This window comes from Spermophilus citellus (assembly GCF_964194105.1).
Source record: "Spermophilus citellus genome assembly, chromosome: 4".
Taxonomy (NCBI): domain Eukaryota; kingdom Metazoa; phylum Chordata; class Mammalia; order Rodentia; family Sciuridae; genus Spermophilus; species Spermophilus citellus.
The window spans coordinates 150,304,140-150,320,040 of record NC_138185.1 but is presented as its reverse complement, the minus strand read 5'-3'; the positions used below and the strand labels follow the sequence as shown (position 1 = coordinate 150,320,040).

The 15,901-nt window shown below is 40.6% G+C and overlaps 1 pseudogene across 1 annotated transcript; it reads left to right on the top strand.

Moving 5' to 3' along the window:
• The first annotated feature begins 15,184 nt into the window (after positions 1 to 15,184).
• On the top strand, positions 15,185 to 15,519 carry LOC308647611 (small ribosomal subunit protein eS26-like; annotated as a pseudogene). Its single transcript has one exon. The product of its transcript is annotated as a small ribosomal subunit protein eS26-like (transcript).
• The last annotated feature ends 382 nt before the right edge of the window (positions 15,520 to 15,901 follow it).

The following is a 15,901-nucleotide window of genomic DNA, read 5'->3' as shown; positions in this document are numbered from 1 at the left end:
TGAGGTTAACAGCTTTCTACACCACGCACCATTAAAAAGAAAACATATACTTCTTGGCTATCTGATGGAATAAGAATCTATACCAGGGCTGGGGTTGTAGCTCAGTGGTAGAGCACTAATATGCTCACATATTAGATTACCTAGGTGGTCTGCATGTGTGAGGCACTGGTTTTGATCCTCAGCACCATATAAAAATAAATAAATAAAATAAAAATATTGCGTCCATCTACAACTAAAAAATATATATTAAAAAAGAAGAATCTCTACCAGAGGCAGAATATTTAGTCATTGTGTAGAAGCATTTGGAACTATGTGATCTTTAACAATAATGAGTAACAACTGCCATTTTCCAAGAGCTTTTTTATGTATTGGGCACAGTTTTAAGTTCTTTTACTACATCTTTTTCTTTTAATTTGTTTCACTTCATTATCCAAAGAGGTGGGTCAGAAAGATGAGCAACTGCAAGTGAGAACAGGGAATTGACCCAGGTGGGTGGATGCTACAGGCTGATGCTCTTGAGCACTATGTATGCTATTCTGCATCTCTAGAAAAATTTGTTGTCTGTATCTTTTACATGTGTGCTCAATTGAGTGTCCCAGAACTTGGGCACAGGTGGCATACTAGGTGTTAAACTAGTAAAAATGCTCACATATTAGATTACCTAGGTGGTCTGCAGAAGTTAATTGAGATAAAATGGAACTCCAGACAGAGCTGTGCAAAAATAGGATCAGGAGAATCAGACTATAATATGAAGAAGGCAGAACTGAATGTGAAAGAGAACTCTAACTTGGTAGCTATAGTGATAAATCTGTATTAAGTATATCCCAACAAAATGGCAGCTGGCTGGAAGTCCAGCTAAGGAAGCACTCTAAAAAGGAAATGTCCATGTTTTTTCTTGCCCTTCCCAGGAGGGGTATAGCAGAGATTGGTGTTTCACCTAACAATTTCCTCCTCTACTCAGGCACACAGCTACTTTTTCCAGTTTTCTTTACAGCTCGATGTTCATGTACCTGAGTTCCTGCTAATGAGTGGGAGGTGATATGTGCCACTTCTAGGCCTTGCTAAGAGGCTCTTGCACAAATTCATCTCCATACTTTGAGCATCAGCTGATGCAAAGGAGCAGTTCAACCTTGGGAAGCAAGAAGAAAAAGTGCAGCAATTTTAAGATGCTATTGATGGCAAGATGTAGCTTAATTTAAAAAAATATTTAATACTTAAAAATAAAATCTTAATTATAGATGTTCACAGGGATATTTTAATCACTGGAAAGGTCCATCTCCATTAAAAAATGGTATGTTGGCATTTGGTTTATAGTTTGAGTTCTTGCTGGTTTGGTTAGAATGCCTTAGTTCTGAAGCGTTTGATCAATACCTTGTGCAGGATCACTGGAATGTAAACTCAGTTTTGTCCATTTTTTTCTCTGTTTGCCCAGAGAACATGAGCAAACATTCGTTACATGAATGAACACTGTTTTAGTCAACTTTTTCACTCCTGTGACTAAAAGAACTGACCAGAACAATTGTACAGGAGGAAAAATTTATTTGGGGGCTCGTGGTTTAAGAGGTCTCAGTCCACATACAGCTGGCTCCATTCCTCAAGGCTTGAGGTCAGGCTGAACATCATGGCAGAAGAGTGTGGTGGAGGGAAGTAGCTCACATGATGATCAGAAAGCAGAGAGATTCTACTTGCCAGATACAAATATATACCCCAAGGCATGCCTCCAGGGACCCATCTCCTCTAGCTACACGTTATCTACCTTTATTTACCACTCAGTTAATCTCATTGGTGGGTTAATTTACAGATTGAGTTAAGACTATTACAACCCAATCTTTTCTTGTCTAAACCTACTTGCATTGTCTCACATATGAGCTTTTGGGGACACCTCACATCCAAAACATAATAAACGCAAAACTGGAGATTAGCCATGGCTCCATGAGATCTTGCCTAGCACAACAGCCAGTTCCCCTCAGACTTAGCCATAGAAGGCTTTCAAGATGGTGCCCAGAAACTCAGGGAATCTGATACTTTACTTTAGAGGTTGATAGTATTGTTGGGGGATGTAATATTTTTGTGAGGAATTTGAAATAAAACTATGTAATCAAGGCTCAGTTCTATTGTATGGGTAAGTGATTTGTTGAAAAGGATCAGACAGAGAAATCAAAATACACCAGAAAAATCTGGGAAAGCTTTGTGGAATAATAATTTATTAACCATATCCAACATGTTAAGGACTGTTCTAATTTCTTTCCATATTTACATAAGTCGTGATAGATAGCACTCAGAGCCACAATCCGTAACCCTCTTGATATCCATGGCCTTTGCCAAGAGATTTTGCAGATCCTTTCACTAATGAGGTAAAGTATGTTTTTGAACTCCTTGACTCCGGGTTTGGCTTTGTGACTTGCCTTGGCCAATGGAGTGTGAGTGGGTGTGGATGTTGGGAGTCTCCCAAGATCCACCCCCAGGTTCAAAAATTTGCCAGGAGGTCTCACATGACTCAGCATAGATTGTACTCAGAGCTGCATTTAAAAGCTTGTGAAAGATACCAACCAAAGTCATCAAAGAGAAAGGTGCATGGGGCCAAGTCCAGGGAGAACCAGGTTCAAGATTCTCAGAGTCAGTTAAGACAAATCCCATTAACCATAAAGATCTATCTTTAAAAGCTAGGTATTTTCTCCTTAAGTTTTTGTATGAACCTTCTTGTTCTGGCCTGAGGCATCAATGCAGACACAGCACAACTCTGGCCAGTAAGCTGAAGTCTTTCAGGGTGGAGGCTGTGCCATGAGAGAGCACACACAGCAATGTACAATCCCAGAGGGCACATGTGGCCAGCACAAAAGTTCACAAATTTGAAGGTTGCTATTGCAAGTTAATAAGGCCCCAATGTGGCCTCCCACCATGGGATTCTCACTCCAGTCCAAATGATTTAGGTCAGATCCTTGGTTTTAGAGGGACTTTCTGAGACAGTCATATTTAAATAGTTTGCTTGTCTGGGACATCACTTTGTGTGCCTTAGAAATATGGATAACATTCGTGGAAAGTGCAGGACCAAGGCCATCCAGCTGTCTCACCATCCCCTCTGTCCCTTGTAATTGCAGGCTCAGGAATGAGTTTGGATTCAAAGTGCCTGCAGCAGCTTGGGAAGATAGGAAAGCTTCCAATAACAGTTTTGAAAACAAAGGATGTCTGGGCTGGGGATGTGGCTCAAGCAGTAGCGTGCTCGCCTGGCATGTGTGGGGCCCAAGTTTCGATCCTCAGCACCACATACAAACAAAGATGTTGTGTCCACCGAAAACTAAAAAATAAAAAAGTTAAAAATTCTCTCTCTTCTCTCTCTCTCTAAAAAAAAAAGTTTAATAGGTGCCAGGGTGGTTTTTTTTTTAAATTTTCATTACAAAATCAGTGTTTTTCCATTTAGTAACCATTACATTTTTTTTCTAATCACTTCCTCCCCTTACCCAACAAACCTTTTGTCCAAAAGGTCACATACAAGGGGATAAAAGCATTTTTTTGCATACGACATTTTTATACCACTTAATTAAAAAGGTATGTCATGTTCAGCAATCAGGAGAGAATTCTGAATTTTCTGAAAGTTTCCAAATGAGTTTACATAACCTTCCACCTCTTTGTTCTGATCATTTTATCTAGTGAGCAGCCTAGAAAAATCAATCCCTCTCTGGGAATGGCTGAACTTAATAATCAAACTGCTTTCAATCTCCTGTGTACACAGGAGAAAAGGGAGAATAGTAGAGTCAGGCTCTCAATCCATTGCAGCAAACTGCCACTGATCCAGAAAGGCAAATGAGTCAACAGAAGTCAGACATTCCCCAGAGGGGGTTGAGAGTCTGATCTGTCATGAGCGGTGGAAGGGTCACAATCACTGGGATGTGCCTGCCTTCCTCAGTGTGTAGCTGTTGGCAATAATCACATGTTAGGATTGCAATCAATGTCTGTATCAGAAATACAGAGGCAAGCAGCAGCTTGATTTGAGGTTGTCTTATCAGAGAGTAAATCCTCTTCCATGAACATCTGAATGTGACTCCATGGTCCAGCTAGCATCCATGATGTTTTCACAGTTTATGTCTCCACTGAAGCATGTCCCAGTCTGCATTAGTCCCCAAGTTGAAGAATTATTGAGTCTATGCCTGATTGTAGTTCAGTATAGTTTGTCCTGAAACTGAAACTGCCCATCACAGATAGTATCAGGTTTGACCTAAAGTCCAAGGAATTAGGGTCTGTGAGTTTAAAGATTAAAAAAAAAAGAAGAAGCCAAAAAGACTATGTTTAGGCAGCAGCAATGGGCTGGACAGCTGTGTTCCTAGTACAAGTGACAAAAAAGGTGTTACTAAGTCCTTTTAAATCATGTCAGTTTGGCTGGGTGCCATGGCACACGCCTGTAATCCCAGAGGCTCAGGAGGCTGAGACAGGAGGATTGCGAGTAAAGCCAGCCTCAGCAATTTGGCGAGGACCTAAGTAACTCAGTGAGGCCCTAAGCAACTCAGTGAGATCCTGTCTCTAAATAAAATACAAAAAAGGGCTGGGGATGTGGCTCAGTGGTTGAGTGCCCCTGAGTTCAATCCCTAGTACCAAAATCAATCAATCAATCAATCAATCAATCATGTCAGTCCAATTTGATCCTTTTCAAAATAGGTACAGCAGGCTGGAAAGTCACCAGCCTCTCTGAGATATAGACATCTGATTTTTGTGAGAGTTCATTAGCAAACTAAAACTACTGTTATAAATTCTAAAACTGGGGCTGGGGTTGTAGTTCAGTGGTAAAGCGCTTGCCTCACAAGCAAGAGGTACTGGGTTCAATCCTCAGCACCATATAAAAAAATAAAAATAAAGGTATTAAAAATAATTCTAAAACTGTATGCCCATCTGGAAATTGCTTCTCTTTTCATGTTATCTTCCTTTTTCCTGCAGCTCCAATGGCAATATCATGTAAAACTCATCAGTTATGAAGACTGGTTATGTCTTCAGTACTCAAATAGTTATTTATTTATTTTTTAAAGAGAGAGGAGAGAGAGAGAGAGAGAGAGAGAGAGAGAGAGAGAGAGAGAGAATTTTAATATTTATTTTTTAGTTTTCGGTGGACACAACATCTTTGTTGGTATGTGGTGCTGAGGATCGAACCCAGGCCGCACGCATGCCAGGTGAGGGCACTACCGCTCGAGCCACATCCCCAGCCCAGTACTCAAATAGTTTATATTCTGCCCATTGGAGCAAAACTAGAGAACAATGTGCTCAATTAACACTTTTTTCTTTGCAGCTTTCTCTGATTGAAATTGAAGTATATATAACATTGTCTATCATTTTCTATATTACATCCAGATACAGTACTCACAAAAAATGTCCCTCTTTTTTCCCCCTTTGCAAGTTTACTCATACACCCAGCAGTAAATTTAGCATTGCATGGTGAATACTACAGCTGCCAGGCAAGATCTTGACTGGAAAGCAAGGAGCAGCAAGTTAAGGTAGCAGCAGTCCACTGACTGGGATACTCCCACCTTGTTTATCTAAACCTTGGCTCTAGCCTTAGAAACTCATTTATATTCTTCCCACCTGGAGGAAAGACAATGTAAACTTTTAACATTTTTGACCTATCCAAAAACTCGCCTTTTGGCATTTTTAGGCTCTTTCTTTTCTCAAATGAAGGAGAGAACGAAAAGCAAAGGCATCTTGGAGCAGCAGTTTTCCCCCTTTCACTTTAGTCTGCATGGCCAAAAGCAACCAGGTGATCCAGCGAGCCTGCTCTCCTGGGGTAGACGCTCTCATTTTCAAATTCCATAGGTAGACGCTTCCCTCAAAACACACAGCAACTTAGCTCTTGTTTAATATCCTGAGTAATTCATGGCCATCTAGGTCTTAAAAGTTTTCACCTTCTACTTCTTCATTCTTCCTTTCCCCAAAGAAGTCTTTGTCATGTTCCAGCAAGTCAGGGTTATTTTAGCACATCCCACTTCTGACACCAATGGAGTCAGTGGGATCAGTATGTCTTCTTCCAGATTGGATGATTCAGTAGGATCATTTGAATTCAGTATATGGTTCCTTTCATGGTTATGACTTATTAGATATTAAAAGGATATCAAGCAAAATCAGGAAGCATAAATGTGCATGAGACAAATTCTGGAGGAAACTAGGCTCAAGCTAATGTAGGACAGAGAAGGTGGGACACTGAGGAGTTAGCAGGTAGCAGTTTTATTGGCTGTAGCCGGTTCAGAGGGGGCTTTCACCTAATCAGTCCTTTCCTCCGAAACCCAAGTCCAAGTCTACATAAAAGTAGGTGTTTTTCTTTGAGTTCACAGAAATTGCTTTCTATTTTTTTATTATTCAGAGATTTTTACACATTTTACCACAAAAGCAGAAATAACATTATGAAGCTTGCAGCCAAATTTAGTTATTGCAAGACACAGCAACAGGAAATAGGAAGCCTAACCACATTTGAACGCTTTTGCAGAAATTCTTCCTAATAGTCTAAGAACAATTATGTGAGGGTCTCTGGAGAAGCTTAATTAAGATTTTTGATGGAGAAGGGGGCACCACTAAAAAGCCTCCAAGAATCCTTTTCTATGGGAGTCACACAGGATGTCTTAGTTCCCCTATTAATGGGTTGTGACAACATGTGTGGTACATTTTTTTTTTTAATCGGACAAACCCACATCATGACCTGAGTTTCGTTTACTCAATTTCCCCAAATTCAGGTTGCTAAGGGGATTAGAAATAAGAAATATAAGAAATAAAGACAACGACCCAATAGTGGGGCTTAGTGGGGGAATCAGCCCTGGTGGGGTCTGATCTCAAACAAAGAGGGAGAGCCCATGCTTTATTATATAGGCAAAAAACATCAAAAGGATTTATTGTGAGAAAAACTTCTTCAAGGTATACAAAAGCAAAGTGGAGCAGGAATGGGGTAATTGGAGCTTATCTACTTACCTCCTATCTTCTCTAGCTTCAATAGCTGGAGCCTCAAGGCTACTGAGTGTGCCTGCCTATATTTCTTCCACCCCAGGGCAGCAGGCATTTGAATTCAAAGCTGTCAAACCCATAAATTCCACACCAGGTATGGAATCTGCCCCCTTAACAGTGGCCACCTGTAAATGGGCGTTTCTCCCAGTATCCTCACACCAAAAGATTCCCAGAAGTGGCAGTCTCAGCAGTCTTGCTGTCCAAGGCTATAGAGTTCAAGCAATGATTCCTTTGCTGTTGCTGACAAATTCAGCCACAATGACCAGTAGTTTCACTGGAGACTAGTGGGTACCCAAATTTCAGACTCCCACAAGGAAAACAGATGTTCAGCATGAACACAACTGTTTGTACAAAAAAGTTTAGGCATGACGATCCCTTCTCATCAGAGAATGGTGGGAACTCTCCCCAAATCTAAATTTCTAGACGCCAGTCAAGGGCCAAGCTTGCAAGCAGGCCTTTCTAAGGTTAGCAAATTAATTTGTTGTGTTAACTTTTTGCTGCACCATATAATATGGCAAATGCTTAAAAAATTCTAGTTCAATCAGGTTTATCTTCTTTCTCTTCTTCTGTTATGATTAGAAAAACACTTCTGGTATAGCACACTTATCTTAGAAGGAGGATGAGAGATTTGTGGGATAAAGCTCAGTTCCCCAGCAGAGCCACGTCAAAATCAGCCAACAACCCTATCAACCTCCATACATACAGAGCCCAGTTGAGATAAGCAGGGCTGTCCAGCTAAGCCCAGCCTGGATAAGCTGAGCTTCAGCCAATCTTTAGCTCAGCCTTACATCTGTGAGAAGAAATCACTCTATTAAGTAAATCACAGAGATTTGGGGTTGTTTGTAGCATGCATTTTTTTTTTTTGTGGCAGTTGGTCAGTGATACATTAACTTAATATTTCTTCTAGCACTATGAGATAAACATTATCAAAATCTTTTTACAATCAGGCATAAGAACACTGAGGGAATTAAGGTCTCATTATCCAAGGTCCTTTATTTTTTTAAGTAGATTTAGGCTTGAAGCAAAAATTCTGTTTCTAGAACTTGCATGTTCTTGCTTGATTCTGCTTCAGTGGGAACTTGAAGAATGGTCAAGTCTCCACCAAGGATAGGCAATCTGGGATAAAAACAGGTGGGAGCAACGTAGAAGAAAAAGAAACATGTTAGAGAATAATGAAGAATAATATTAAAAACATTTCTCTTCTATTTTTGCTTTAAGTGACATGCTTCAATGACAAGTTCTGTGATCCCATGGGAAAAATAGAAAAAAAAAACACTCAGAAACATGTTCAGAAAATCTGAATGATGATGATTATGTTGATGATGAAGAATTAATTGAGATTAAGCATCTTATAAGTGATGGGCACTGCTTAGCACTTGTAGTTGTCATTGGTGATGCCAAAGATACTTTCAGTTTTCTTCCAGGGCCCATGATAATATTTTGCTTTCTTGCTTCCTTAGAGATGAGATGGCCAATTGAATTGCTTTGTTCCAGGGTCAGCAAATTACATTCTGTAGCCTGTAAGCTAAGAATGGTATTTACGTTTTTTTAAAGGGTTGTCAAAAAAAAAAAAAAAAAAAGTTCACGGTGCAGACCATATGTGGTTCACAAAGCTGAAAATGTTCACTTTGCCCTTTTACAGAGGAAGTTGATCAATCCCTATTTTAGTCAATGCAAGTGATAGTGGAAATGACATACGACATATTTGGGTAATAGCCTTAAGAACAGCATATGATTTTTACACCTTTTTCTTCTGCACTAGTTCCAAAGAGAGGGTCTCTGTTCTGGGGTGAGGATGATACAGAGTGGAACATTTCCCTGACTTGCATGGACATGTGAAGTGAGCCAGAAGAGATCTTTGTCATTTTAAGCCATGGAGAGTTTTCTTTTTTGTTATGGAGGCATCACCTAGGCTGTCTTGACTCATGTAGTACTTCACATGTATTTAACCCTTACTATGTCCCTAGAAGGTAGACACGGTCATTACCCCAAATCATGTAATTTAACCACATCACCCCACTGAACTTCATGTCATCATGTCTCTCTTAGACTACTGTCATAGCTCCTGATTGTCTTCCTGATTTTATTGTTGCCCCTTATAGCTTATATTCATTAGTCTAACATGTCTTTTAAGAATTAGATCATACCAGGATTCCATTTCTGGCAATGACTGGGTAGATGGTTTGGACCAGTATTCCCACTTAATTCTATTGAAGAAGCAGGTAAAAATATTTCTTAAAATGTTCGAAGGCATCAGAGAACTACTAAGGAGATGAGGAACTGTAGGACCGAGAACTAGGAGGGGAGAGAACTCAGAGGGGTGAGGTTGGCATTTGAGGTTGTTTACTCCCAAGGGTTCTTGTTAGTTTTGAAAGAGGAACTGAAAATCGGAGAGACTGAGCAGAATTTTCCACAGACTCATAAAGCCAGTAGATAAAAATTGAGTTTGAGGACTGTCAAAGATGAGGAGCTTGCTAAGAACCCCAGGCTTTCAACAATTACTTAAAAGGGTCACACTCTAGGAGTAAGAATGAACTGATCATAGAGCAGTTTCCAGAGAGAGTGACGCCAACTTTGAATAATCTCAGTCCTTGTTTGGTTGAAGATGACCTGGAATTGCTAAAGCTCTACCAAGCAAGCCTTGATGTATCATTTTGTTATTAGTCTAGGCAGAGTTTCTGATCCCCAACACTATCAAGTTTCTGGACCAGATAATTCTTTGTTTGAGGGGCTGACCCGTGCACTGTGGAAGGTTTAGCAGCATCCCTGGCCTCCACCCACCAGACACCCATAGCCCTTTCTTAGTCATAACAATGTCCATTGCCAAATGTCCCCAGGAGGGCAAAGTGCAAATTCAGTTTAAGTGTGTTATACCTATGACTGTTACATTGTGAATAGCTCAAAAATGTTGAGAAAGTGTTCTCTGGTATTTGAAAACTGCTATCTGATTCAGCAGACTTTGCTCACCTGATTGATGGATGATTCGGCTGATTCACTTCTCTCTTTCTCATTAACATAAATTAAAATGTCTACATTCAGACCTCAGCCAAACTCATTCATCACTTGCGACCTTACAGGAGCTAGCAAAAGTCAGCAAAATATTTCATGAGACTCAACTAGCTATGCAGAACTTAAAGAGTATTGTACCATTTATTATTACTTGAAAGTTGATTTTATTCTTCTTCTCAAAGAACTTTTGGATTGTTGAAACTCTGTTGTGTGTTTGTTTACTTTTAAAATTCCTGTTATCATCATTAAGATCTCATTTTATTCCATGTTGCTTGATTTTAATATCCTAATCTTGAAACCTGTGTTGTGGTTGTTATCCATTACTATGAAACAGATCACCCCCAAAGGTAGCGTTTTAATAAACACACACTTCTGTTCATTTCCTTTTATATCAATCTTGTTCTTTTTTTCTCCTTTCTGCTTCCTTTTCTAACTTCTTGTTCTTTTTTTTTTTTTGTCTCCTTGCTTCTCTTCTCAACTTTCCCTCCTCTGTTTAATTGCTCCAGATATGGGATTTACATTAAAGATCAAAGAGAGGGTGCAAATCGATGGCCAACAAGCTGAGTCTGGTCTTCAGATATGTTACATTTACCCTGCATACTGTTCTATTGGATGAAAAATTCTACATTAAAAAGGAGAGGGGCTGGGGCTGTGACTCAGTGGTAATACACTTGCCTGGCATGTGTGAGGCACTGGATTTGGTTCTCAGGACTGCATATAAATAAATAAATAAATAAATAAATAAATAAATAAATAAATAAATAAATAAAATAAAGGTCTATAAACAACTAAAAAAGAGCCAGGTGTGTGATGCACACTTGTGATTCCAGCAACTTGGGAGGCTGAGGCAGGAGAATCACAAGTTCAAGGCCAGCCTCAGCATCTTCCCAAGGCCCTAAGCAATTTAGCAAGACCCTGTCTCAAAATAATAAAAGAAAAAAGAACTGGATATGTGGCTCAGTGGTTAAGCGCCTCTGTGTTCAATCCCTGGTACCAAAATAAACAAACAAAAACCAAAAAAAAAAAAAAAAAAGAAAGAAGGAAAAAAACAAAAGCAAAAGCAAAAAAAGATACAGAGGTAGAGATGGTGGGGGTTATTTCTTTAAAAAATCAGATGTGGCAACAAATAATCTGTATTCCTGCATGGAGACCATAGCTGGAACTGCTTTCTTTCCTTCTCTTGTTTTAGTTTCTTGAAAGGCCATTTAGACATTTTGTAGGCCAAATATTTGTCCATATACCTCAGCACTTCCCACTGCTGGGTTCCATCATGCCTTGCTTGGCTATGTTCTCAAAGTTCAACAGCCACCGACATTGGAGGCTTCTGAAATAAAGCTGTACTGTCTGATCTTCATTGTTTAATTAATAAGGCAAATCCTTCCCTTTAAGAACAACCACCCTCCAACAGAAACTGATATAAGAAATAAAACCAATATTGAAGACAATTCCTTAGCTAATCAAATGACCCCTCCTTTATGTCCCATAGCACATCTCCAGTTGTTCTTGAGAGTAGGACAATGGGAAAGGAGGCAGGGATTGGCTTAATGCACTATAGATTGACTGGTTCTCTTAATATTCCATAACAGATTGTGTGTGTGTGTGTGTGTGTGTGTGTGTATACACTCATTATTTTAAGACTTGGTTCACATGATTTAAGGAGGCTTTTAAGTCCAAAATCTGCAGGGAAGGCTGAGACCCAGATGAGCTGGTGCTATTAGTCTTTTGTTTGATTCAGGCCTTCAACTGATTGGATGAGACCCATCAACATTATGGAGGAAAATTGGTTTTACTCAAAATACACCAGTTTAAATGTTAATTTCATAAAAAAACACCCTCCCAGAAACATCCAGATTTGTTTGACAAATATTTGGATCCCATAACTCAGCCAAATTGGTAACTAAAATTAGCCATCATATGCATGTTGGACTTTGATTCATCCATTAGGTCTGTAAATATTGATCGAGAACCATCTGTATACCAGGTGCTATTTGAGGTGCTGAGAATACTGGAGTGAACCAAACAAACAAAATCATAACCTTTATGAAGTTTGCGTGCTCTTGGGAGAGAGTCAAATTAAAACAAGGTGGAGCCTGAGCAGCATGCCATTCTGGAAAGAAAGTTGGAGAAGACACCTTTCGGACGTCATATGAAGAGGGAATGAACTGCTTGGATATTTAGGGAAAGAGTTTTCCATTTGAGAGTAAGGAAGTGCCAAGGCCATGAGGTGGGAATGTTCTTGGTGGGTTCAAGGAAGGGTCAGAAGCCACAGGGCAGGAGCTGATTCGGTGAGGCAGGGGGGCGTGGGTAAGGAAATGAAGCAGGGCATGCTGGGGAGGCTTCAGAGTCCTGGTTGGTCAACCTCTCGACTAGACACCCCCACCCCCAAACAAAATCCTTCTTTTGCTGAAGGATTCAGGGGAGGGTCCAGGTAAACTAAGTCCCAGGTCCATGTGACAAAGGGGAACAAGTCCTCTCTGGGTGTTCTTCAGGATGTCTGATACTCCCCCATTCTAGAGCTCTCATCTTCTCCCGATTCCTCCCAGTGTTATCTCCACAGACCTCCTTTTTATTCTTTAGCATCAAGTGTCCCATCCATTTTTCTCAGAACATACTCCCCAGGGATGAGTAAAGTCCTGGTCTTTTTGAGTATCAGGCAGAACCTGCCATCTCTGCCTCAGTGGGTGTGCTAGCTCCTGCTGACTCTGCAGAGACAGTCTGGTCCTGTGGCAGGAAGGGATGGAGGGCCAGGGTAGACTAGGGGTGTTTTAGCTTCTCTTTGTTCTCTCAATCAGCAGGGCTTTGCCCATGTTTTCTCTTTAATTGCCCAATGACAAAAAATTCACCTCTGTGATATAACCTTTTTTTGGTGTTTGGCCCAGAGAATGATCAACTATGGCCCATGGGCCATTACCACGGGACTGTTTATTGGAACACAGTCACATGCATTCAATAGGTATTGTTTATGGCCATTTTTGCACTCTAACAAGTTGAGCTGAGTAATTGTAATCAACACTGTCTAGTCTACATGGTAGTTTGAATCCTGAATGTGCCCCAACGGCCCATATGTTAAAAGCTTGGTCCCCAGTCTATGGTACTATTGGGAGGTGGTGGCACTTTGAGGAGGTGGAGCCTAGGGGGAGGAAGTTACATGCCTTGGGGGCATGTCTTTGAATTGGATTGGGGACCTTGGCTCTTCTTCTTCTCTTTTTGCTTCTGGGGAGCCACAAGACAAGCAGCATTCTGCAGCATATGCTCCCACCATGACCTTACCACAGGCCCCAAAGCAATGGGACCCAATGACCATGGAATGAAGCCTCTGAAAAATCTTTTAAGTTGATTATCTTAGGTATTTGTAACAGTAGCAGAAACCGGACTAATCCTGAAAAGTCTGACATATTTAGTATAAACCTTTTGCAGAAAAGTTTGTCCATCCCTGAACTAGTCTATGAGAGAAATACAAATTTCTTCTAGTAACACGATTGTGAGTCTGCCTCTTGCAAAGCACCAATGCTGGCCTTCTTAGGCTAAGGTGTTCTCCTTTGCTTGGCCTGGCCCCTTCATTTTGAAGGGTCTTACACAAACTGACAACGTCTCTGGCTGAACCATCTAGTTAAGTCACATCTGTTTTTGTCAACTTTTTGCTACTGTGATCAGAAGACCTGACAAGAACAATTAGAGGATAAAGCTTATAGTTTCTGAGGTCTCAGTCCATAGATGGCCAGCTCCATTCTCTGGGGCATTAGGTGAGGTGGAAAATCATGGTGGAAGGGTGTGGCAGAGGAAAGTGTCTCAGGACATCACATGAGGAAAGAGAGGAGAGGAGAGAAGGGGGGAGACAGAGAGAGAGAGAGAGGAGAGGAGGGGAGAGAGAGAGAGAGAGAGAGACTCACAGACAAAAATAAAAACTCCAAGAGCATGCCCCCAATGACCTACTTCTTCCAGCTGCATTCTAATAGCCTGCAGTCACCACCCAGTTAATCAGGGTGGATCAGCTAATAGGGGATCAAAGCACTGATCAGGTTAAGACTCCCGCAACCCAATCATTTCTAAACCCTCTTGCATTGGCTCACACATGAGCTTTTGGGGGGTCACCTCATATCCAGACCATAACAGCACATAGTGACCCAATTTCTCTTTAATCCCCAAGATCCTCCTGAGGGAAGAAGCCATGCTTAAGTTCAGCCAGCCACACCTGTAGTCTTCCGTTAATTTCTCAGTGTGTGACTCACAGCTGTTAACAGATATATGCGTGATCAAAACAACGTGGAAGATTTTTCAAACTACCAGAGAAAAAACTGTTAACACGTGTTTGTAGCCCATGAGAATTTTGAGATGCACTCAAACAGAAAGTACACACGAATGCTCTCAGTAGTTGCACTTGGATGTGTGTTTTGTAAGTAAATCCATATTTAAAAAATATTTTAATATTAATACTAACGGATTTGACGTGTGTTAGGGAGAAAACACTGGAATCTTAGGGTTGAAGATGATATGAAGAGAACACACTTCCTCATTCTTGACAGTTCAGGTGTAAGAATTTCTCCAGCCATGACCATCAGATACAGTAAATAATGTCTGCAGTAGACATGTGTTGTTTTCCCAATTGCTTCTTCATGGGTGAACTGCCCCTCTCCCATTTCATGTGGTCTAGGTTATGGGATCCTCACTGATCCATCAGTGTGCTCATCACAGTTTCTAGATCCAGGGAAGGTGTGTGACCCAACTGGAGCATTCGTCTTTCCTTGTGTGCATCGGTTGTGGGCACTCTCCTTTTTTTCTTCACCTTCCTAAGTTTTCAGCTTAACTCCAGAATGATGCTTAGTTCTGATTTGCATTGGATAATTGGAGTAGATTATGAGGTTTACTTAAAATACTACTTAAAATGAAGAAGGTATGTATTTTATGATTAGAAGAGACTGCATTTTCTATAATAATATCACTCATTCTGCATGGTCTCTTGTAAGGTGACTTTGCCACTCCTCATCAAGAGGTGGAGTCTAATGTTCCTTTCTTGAATATGGGCTTACCCTTGTGGCTAGCTTGAGTAAGTAGAATATGGCAGAAGGGACAGATAATAAGCTCAATTAATTTTCATCCCCATGTAACCAGTGCCCAGATTAAAAAAAAGAGAGAAAAGAAAAAAGAAAGAAAGAAAGAAGGAAAGAAAGAAGGAAAGAAAGAGGCTCTCTTGGTCCTCACTTCCAAGATGACCAAAAAAAGAGGGAACAATGGTCATGTCAAAAAGGGCTGCAGCCAGGTGCAGCCCATTTGTTGCATGAACTTGCCCAAGGATAAGGCCATTAAGAAGTTCACCATTTGAAGCATCATAGAGGCTGCAGCCATCAGGGACATTTCTAAAGCAAGTGTTTTGATGCTTACGTGCTTCCCAATCTGTATGTGAAGTTGCAATACTTTGTGAGTTGTGCCATTCACAGCAAGGTGGTAAGGAATCGATCTCATGAAGCCTGGAAGGACCGAACACCTCCACCCGGTTTTAGACTTGCTGGTGCTACCCCATGACCTCCACCAAAGCCCATGTAAGAAGCTGGGTCCTTAATGAGTGAAGAAAAGTGATCTAATGAAAAAAAAAGGGAATTATAGTTTAAAAAAAAAAAAGCCAGGCCCGGTGGCACATGCCTGTAATCCCAGTGGCTCAGGAGGTTGAGACAGGAAGATTGTAAGTTCAAAGCCAGCCTTAGGAAAAGTGAGGCACTAAGCAACTCAGTGAGAACCTGTCTCTAAATAAAATACAAACTAGGTCTGGGGATGTGGCTCAGTGGTTGAGTGTCTCCGGAGTTCAATCCTCGGTACAAAAATACAAAACAAAACAAACAAAGTTCTTAGCCTCTTTTCATTAGCTCATGCCCAATTTTACTTCTGACACAGCTTCAGTTTTCTTGTTTATAAATTTTATGTAAATGGA